The 8,775-nt window shown below is 43.1% G+C and overlaps 3 non-coding genes across 3 annotated transcripts; all 3 read right to left on the bottom strand.

Moving 5' to 3' along the window:
- Nucleotides 1-1,980: 1,980 nt before the first annotated feature.
- Nucleotides 1,981-2,053, bottom strand: TRNAL-UAG. The gene has a single exon. It is a non-coding gene; the product is annotated as a tRNA-Leu (tRNA).
- A 3,255-nt stretch (nt 2,054-5,308) lies between these two features.
- TRNAV-CAC lies at nt 5,309-5,381 on the bottom strand. Its single transcript has one exon. It is a non-coding gene; the product is annotated as a tRNA-Val (tRNA).
- An 844-nt stretch (nt 5,382-6,225) lies between these two features.
- TRNAD-GUC lies at nt 6,226-6,297 on the bottom strand. The gene has a single exon. It is a non-coding gene; the product is annotated as a tRNA-Asp (tRNA).
- Nucleotides 6,298-8,775: the final 2,478 nt, after the last annotated feature.

An 8,775-nucleotide genomic window follows, 5' to 3' on the forward strand; every position in this document is an offset into this window, starting at 1 on the left:
AAAAAAATTTGGACAGCCAATAAGAAAGACATAACAAGGACTGCATCATAACGGATTAATATCTAGCAAGGAGAAGACATAATGAGCGTGTCATCATGACAGAGGGAGTGATGCCACCTACTCAGCTGCAACTGATACTAATTAAAGTGTAAAATTGCTGTGGACGAGACATAGACACAGACGCGAGCTTGACTAAAACTAGAGGGAAAAAGACATATCAAAACTGACAACATCCAAATAAACCAGGAGAAAAAACGAATATGCTGGCCGGGCCTCCTTTGATCAGAGACGAGGAGTTTGTTAAGTTACGGTGAGCAGCACAAACCAAAAAAAAAAAAAAAAAAAAAAAAAACTCAGCAATGTTTTGAAAATGAAGAAAGGTGCGACGACGTCTATAGTGAGCCACAAGACCTCCTCTTTCCAAATCCCTTTCATCACAGAGAAAGAACTACAGGTAAAAAAAAATGCATGGTGAAGCAAGGCATTTTGGTAATGCTAACGAGCTGGTGCAACAAGTTTGCTTTTCAGTAGTTACTCTTTTCAGTTTGTCGAATAAACAGATTGCCCTTTCTGCTCAGGCATCCTGTCTGCTCAGCGCTGACTCTCTTTAATTAAAAAACTGGCAAAAAGAATTGAACAGTGAAATGTCACCCCATTAGCTGATTAGCATACCCAAGAAGCCATGCATTAGCTCCATGTTACACACTGAAACTTTTCCTCAGGTTGTCTTAGAATTTTGAAAGCCAGGTTTCTTACGCATGTCAGCCTGCCCGCTTATGGTGTTTTGTCCTGTAGTGCTTCATCTTTGGTTCCCAAGACTCTACTGGAGGGGATGCTCTACATCTGGACATCTCGCCAGGATTATATCCATTGCCAATGAAGGTAAGCGCATGTGGTCATAACTTAATAGCTACTGTCTTGACATTTTTTGTTCTCTCGTGCCAGCTCTGCCAGTTTAGTTGATGTCCTCTGCCACCTGTGATATAGTTAACTCTCAAAGAAAGTAAGCATCCGTGTGCTCCACTGGCACTTTGACTTCATTCGCTCCTATCCTGCCTTACGTTTTCCTTTATAGTCAATACCCAGCGCATCTTGTCACCTCCTGTGCAGTATATTTACCCACCGACAGGTGACAGCCATCTATGGATGCATAAACTTGCTCAGTCTCTGCAAACCCAACCTGCCGGAGAACCTAAACTGGGCACCCGCAACACTCTGCCTAGTGTCGATGCACAATTCTACCATATTGCAGTCTGTGCGCAACTGCAAAATGATGCATTAGTCTTACTGTAATACCTCTTAACTTGTTTTTAAGGAGACATAACATACAACGGACATCAGACATTTTTCAGGTGGTATTAACACAAAGCTTATTCATAATATCACCAGGGGATGACGATATCTTACGCCGCTTAAATCTCTGGCTTTTGAATTTGTAGTGCAATGGAGAGGTTTCCTTTTGTTGCACTTTTGCAGGGGTTAGGCCGACGCCTCTGTGATGCGATTGGTTAGCACGTTCAGCCCTTGACTGAAAGGTTGGTGGGTCGAATCCACTCGTGGATGCTGCCTCTTGCTACTGCAGAGACCTCAGGTTCTGACCTGTTTATAAGACACTTTTTCAGACCGTACTTTGGGGCACTGAGGAATCTGGATTAGGTTGCCCGGTTATGGCCACCTACCAACTTGTAAGCAAGTTACTAAAAGAGCAGCTGTTTTCTTTTAAAATACTTACATCTGTGCATTTGAACACATTCCAACGTAATCTACAAAATGTTGACAGTTGTTTCTGTGACCTTGCAATCCATACATCAACTGATATACTGCCACACAACAGAGCAGGATTTTCTCAATTGAAGTAGTTTATCTGAAGCAATCAAGAGCACATTAAAAGGTATCTCAAACCATGAATTTAGTTCCTGGAATCGAATCTGTTATTCCTTGTCATGCCTACCCTAATCTTCTTATCTTGCACTGGCATAATGGTTCCACTGGGGATCGAACCCAGGACCTTCTGCGGCTAACGCAGACGTCATAGCCACTAGACTACAGAACCTAAGCATGTGCCTCCGAAGCATCTCGCACTGTCTCTAGCTAGCAAGCCAGCTAGCTGTCTGTCTTCCTATCCATACATACATATAGCTATTGCTGTAGATGGCGAGGCAGATAGGTTGAAAGATTTATATGTGCGCACACACGGCGCACGTATATACACATGCGGGCGCAGCGCTGGTCTAGTGTCTGCAGCCGTGACTTCCTTGACTACAGTTATACAACAAGTATCTCAAAGTCAGTTTCTATGTGTAAGACGATACAGTGTAGCACGCTGCAAAATAAATAGAATACATGACATCTGCAGTAATTGATGAATATATTTAAAATGTGCTGAACAGTGTGGGCAACTTATTTACAGAGGTTACTGAGGGAGAGATACCGTAGGAGAAATATGTCGAAAACAGCAATCTTTCAAGTTGCTGAGCTACACCTTACCCCTTTTACTAGGTCTGACATCATGATGAGCTACAGCACTACAGGCAGGGGCTGACTATCTGAAAATCTATGCTGTACCCACTGCTGAAAAGCAGTGACAGAAAGCAGGAAGCTTGTGGCAGCGGGCTGACAGCTAGTTAACAAGCCTGCAGTCAAGGGGACTGTTAAGGAGTCAAACCAAACAAAAATGCCCCATTGTCCCATTGTTCCAAAGACAGGTCTGGTTAAGTCACTTACTCCAGCTAATGCAGTAGGTAAAGGAGGTTTATCAGAATGGAATGCCGCATCAGAGAAATAAATAGAACTATTAATAGTTCGCAGGCATGATCCAGTGTTCTGATGAGAGACAAACTCAAAGAAAATCACATGCTTCCCGCCAGGGAATCGAATCCTGGTGTCACGCGGGACAGGGTACTCAGCACTACACCAAAGAGGAAGACGGTCACTTACCCTGTTGTAAAATAGGAGTCAGGTTGATAGGGTTAAGACGGTGAATGTGACTTCCATAATTCCTTCTACTGGTATTTCAAATGGCAGTTTGACTTTAGCAGCTTAAAACTGCATAGCACATTTCTCACTTACTGAATAAAGTGACATAATCTGTGAATGAATACATTTTTCATAGCTACGTGGGGGATGAGTAGTTGCACTTGAAAATGACCTGTGACGCTGGACTGAAAATAAGATAGCCAAAAGAGAGGGAAATAGATGTTTTGAATTCAGAGCTTCTCTCAGCCTTCAGCTGAATGAATGAATGAAAGAATGAGTGCATGCACGCACTAACTGAAGAGAGTCTCTTGTCTCTGAAGCTGCTCTGTCCTTGTCTTATGTGCTTGTGACACTAAGGAAATGGCAGGCAAGAAAGTAATGTGGAGTTCTAGAATGCGTGATGTCAGCATACAAACCGATGACCATTTGAGATGCCAGCCAATGAGAAAGACATAACAAGGACTGCATCACAACAGACGGTGATCTAGCAGGAAAAATACATAATGATCATGGCATCATGACAGAGAGTGACGCCACCCACTCAAATGCAACTGATACTAACTAAACTGTAAAAACTGCTGTGGGAGAAAGAGACACAAACATAAGAATAATAACAAAAACCAGAGGAGAGGGGGGGAGAGGGGGGAAAAAAAATGATAAAACTGACAGCATCCAAACACATCAAGCAGGGAAAGCCATTTACCGGGCCTCCTTTAATAAGACATGAGGAGTTTTTTTAAGACTAAGGAGAGTGGCAAAAAAAAAACAAACAAACAAACACTCAGCAATGTTTTGAAAATGAAGAATAGTGAGACGACATGTATAATGAGCCACAACACCTTCTCTTACCAAATCCCTTTCATGACAGAGAAAGACCTACAGGTAAAAATAATGCATGGTGAAGCATGGCATTTTGGGAATGCTAATGAGCTGGTGCAACAAGTTTGTTTTTCAGTAGCTACTCTTTTCAGTTTGTTAATGTCACCCCATTAGCTGATTAGCATACCCAGGAAGCCATGCTTCAGCTCCAGACACGCACTGAAACTTTTCCTCAGGTTGTCTTAGAATTTTAAAAGCCAGGTTTCTTACGCATGTCAGCCTGCAAGCTTATGGTGTTTTGTCCTGCAGTGCTTCATTCTTTGTCCCCAAGACTATACTGGAGGGGAAGCTCTACATCAGGGCATCTCGCCGGGAGCATTCTGTTCCCGGTGAGGGCGAGTGAGTGTGGGCACCGGTTAACAGCCTCTTTCTTGAGGTGGGCTTTTTAAAAAAAAGAAAGAGCAAACCCACCCTGCTGTCGTGTGCCCTCTTAGCACTTCCCATCTAGTCAGGTCTCGAAGGAAGCTAATCACTGTGTGCTTCTTGGTACCTCTGCTTTACTCTCATCTGCTCCTATCTTACATTTTCCTTTTCATTCGATGCCCAGCACATCTTCTCACCTACTGTGCAGCATGTTTTACCCACCCGAAGTGGCAGCCATCTATGGATGCATTAACTCGCTCAGTCTCTGCAAACCCAACCTGCGTGAAAACCTAAACTGGGCACACGCAATACTCTGTCAAGTGTCAGTGCGCAATTTTACCATATTGCAGTCTGTCTGCAATTTGCAAAATGATGCATTAGTCTTACCGTAATACCTCTTAACTTGTTTTTAAGGAGACGTAACAAACATACGACGCACATCACACATCTTTCCCACGCTATTAGTACAAAGCTTATTGATAGTATCACCAAGGGGATGACAATATTTTACGCTGCTTAAATCTCTGGCTTTTGAATTTCTAGCTCAGTGGAGAGGTTTCCTTTTTTCTTGTACTTTTGCAGGAGTCGGGCTCATCTCTCTGTGGCACAATCGCTTTGCACTTGTGGCTTTTGACCCAAAAGTTGCTGGTTTGAGCCCACTCAGGGATACTGCTACTCTACAGACCTCTGCTTCTGATTTGTTAATAAGCTGCTTTTCCAGACCGTATTTGGGGAACTGACTTAGGCTGCCCGGTGATCTACCTGCCAGAGGCTTTCTGGTCACCTACCAACATGTAAACAACTTACTAAAAGAGCATCTGTTTTCTTTTAAAATACTTGCATCTGTGCATTTAAACACATTTTGAACGTAAGCTACAAAATGTTGACAGTGTTTTCTGTGACCTTGCAATCCATACATCAACTGATATACTGCCGCACAACAGAGCAGGATTTTCTCAACTGAAGTAGTTTGTCTGAAACAATCAAGAGCACATTAAAAGGTATCTGAAACCGCAAATTTAGTTATTGGAATCGAATGGGTTTTCTTTGGTCACACCTGCCCCAATTTCCTTATCTTGCACTAGCATAATGGTTCCACTGGGGATCGAACCCAGGACCTTCTGGCTGTGAAGCAGACGTGATAACCACTACACTACAGAACCTACACAACACTGTGTGAAATAACTCGCCTGTCTCTTGATAGCTAGCAAGCCAGCTAGCAGGCTAGCTGTCTGTCTGTCTGTCTATCTATACATACACACATACACACGTATAGCTGTTGCTGTAGATGGAGCGGCAAATAGGTTGACAGATTTATATGTGCGCACACACATACACGCACGCATACACACATGCGGGCCTGCACTGGTCTATCGACTCTTTGCAGCCATGACTTCCTCGACTCAAACCTATGCGACAAATAGCTGGAAGTTAGTTTCCACATGTAAGATGTGTACAGTGTAGCACGCTGCAAACTCAATAGAATACATGACATCTGCAGTAATTAATGAATATATTTAAAGTGCGCTGAACAGTGAGGGCAACTTATTTACAGAGGTCAGCGAGAGACCCGGTAGTTGAAATATGTCGAGAACAGCAATCTTTCAAATCGCTGAGCTGCACCTTACCCCTTATACTAGGTCCGACACCATGTTGAGCTACAGCACTACAGCTAGGGGCTGACTATCTGGAAATCTATGTTGTACCCACTGCTGAAAAGCAGTGACAGAAAGCAGGAAGCTTGTGGTAGAGGGTTGGCAGCTAGTTAACAGGCCTGCAGTCAAGGGGACTGTTAAGGAGTCAAACCAAACTGAAATGCCCCATTGTCCCATCGGTAGGTCTGGTTAAGTCACTTGCTCCATCTGATGCAGTCATCAAAGGAGGTTTGTCAGAATCGAACCACGTACCATAGAAATTAATAGTCGATAGAAGTATTAATAGGTTATTAATAGTTCACAGACGTGTTCCGGTGCTCTGATGAGAGACATACCAAAAGAAAAATGCATGCTCCCCGTCGGGGAATCGAACCCCGGTCTCCCGCGTGACAGGCAGGGATACTCACCACTATACTAACGAGGAAGGCAGTCAGTGTACCTGCTGTACACTGGGAGTCAGGTTGATAGGGTTAAGACGGGTGACTGTGGCTTCCATAATTCCTTCTACTGGTGTCTCAAATGGCAGTTAGACTTTAGCAGCTTAAAACTGCATAGCACATTTCCCGATTACTCAATAAAGTGAGGTGATCTGTGAATGAATACAGTTTTCATAGCTACGTGTGGGGAAGAGTTGTTGCACTTGAAAATGACCTGTGACACTGGACTGAAAATGAGATATCAACCAAAAGAGATGGAAATAGATGTTTTGAATTCAGAGCTTTTCTCGGCCTTCAGCTGGATGAATGAATGAATGAATGAATGAATGAATGAATGAATGAATGAATGTTCTAACCGAAGAGAGTCTCTTGTCTCTGAAGCTGCTCTGTCGGTGTCTTAAGTGCTTGTGACACTAAGGAAATGGCAGGCAAGAAAGTAATGTGGAGTTCTAAAATGTGCGATATCAGGATGCAAACCGATGACCATTTCAGATGCCAGCCAATAAGAAAGACATAACAAGGACTGCATCATAACGGATTGCGATCTAGCAAGGAGAAGACATAATGAGCGTGTCATCATGACAGAGGGAGTGATGCCACCTACTCAGCTGCAACTGATACTAATTAAAGTGTAAAAATTGCTGTGGACGAGACATAGACACAGACGCGAGCTTGACTAAAACTAGAGGGAAAAAGACATATCAAAACTGACAACATCCAAATAAACCAGGAGAAAAAACGAATATGCTGGCCGGGCCTCCTTTGATCAGAGACGAGGAGTTTGTTAAGTTACGTGAGCAGCACAAACAAAAAAAAACAAAAAAAAAAAAAAAAAACTCAGCAATGTTTTGAAAATGAAGAAAGGTGCGACGACGTCTATAGTGAGCCACAAGACCTCCTCTTTCCAAATCCCTTTCATCACAGAGAAAGAACTACAGGTAAAAAAAAATGCATGGTGAAGCAAGGCATTTTGGTAATGCTAACGAGCTGGTGCAACAAGTTTGCTTTTCAGTAGTTACTCTTTTCAGTTTGTCGAATAAACAGATTGCCCTTTCTGCTCAGGCATCCTGTCTGCTCAGCGCTGACTCTCTTTAATTAAAAAACTGGCAAAAAGAATTGAACAGTGAAATGTCACCCCATTAGCTGATTAGCATACCCAAGAAGCCATGCATTAGCTCCATGTTACACACTGAAACTTTTCCTCAGGTTGTCTTAGAATTTTGAAAGCCAGGTTTCTTACGCATGTCAGCCTGCCCGCTTATGGTGTTTTGTCCTGTAGTGCTTCATCTTTGGTTCCCAAGACTCTACTGGAGGGGATGCTCTACATCTGGACATCTCGCCAGGATTATATCCATTGCCAATGAAGGTAAGTGCATTTGGTCATAACTTAATAGCTACTGTCTTGACATTTTTTGTTCTCTCGTGCCAGCTCTGCCAGTTTAGTTGATGTCCTCTGCCACCTGTGATATAGTTAACTCTCAAAGAAAGTAAGCATCCGTGTGCTCCACTGGCACTTTGACTTCATTCTCTCCTGTCCTGCCTTACGTTTTCCTTTATAGTCAATACCCAGCGCATCTTGTCACCTCCTGTGCAGTATATTTACCCACCGACAGGTGACAGCCATCTATGGATGCATAAACTTGCTCAGTCTCTGCAAACCCAACCTGCCGGAGAACCTAAACTGGGCACCCGCAACACTCTGCCTAGTGTCGATGCACAATTCTACCATATTGCAGTCTGTGCGCAACTGCAAAATGATGCATTAGTCTTACTGTAATACCTCTTAACTTGTTTTTAAGGAGACATAACATACAACGACATCAGACATTTTTCACGTGGTATTAACACAAAGCTTATTCATAATATCACCAGGGGGATGACGATATCTTACGCCGCTTAAATCTCTGGCTTTTGAATTTGTAGTGCAATGGAGAGGTTTCCTCTTTGTTGCACTTTTGCAGGGGTTAGGCCCACGTCTCTGTGATGCGATTGGTTAGCACGTTCAGCCCTTGACTGAAAGGTTGGTGGGTCGAATCCACTCGCGGATGCTGCCTCTTGCTACTGCAGAGACCTCAGGTTCTGACCTGTTTATAAGACACTTTTTCAGACCGTACTTTGGGGCACTGAGGAATCTGGATTAGGTTGCCCGGTTATGGCCACCTACCAACTTGTAAGCAAGTTACTAAAAGAGCAGCTGTTTTCTTTTAAAATACTTACATCTGTGCATTTGAACACATTTCAACGTAATCTACAAAATGTTGACAGTTGTTTCTGTGACCTTGCAATCCATACATCAACTGATATACTGCCACACAACAGAGCAGGATTTTCTCAATTGAAGTAGTTTATCTGAAGCAATCAAGAGCACATTAAAAGGTATCTCAAACCATGAATTTAGTTCCTGGAATCGAATCTGTTATTCCTTGTCATGCCTACCCTAATCTTCTTATCTTGCACTGGCATAA

The sequence above is a fragment of the Protopterus annectens genome, chromosome 2.part1 (genome assembly GCF_019279795.1).
Source record: "Protopterus annectens isolate FY-2018-M chromosome 2.part1, PAN1.0, whole genome shotgun sequence".
Classification (NCBI taxonomy): Eukaryota; Metazoa; Chordata; order Ceratodontiformes; family Protopteridae; genus Protopterus; species Protopterus annectens.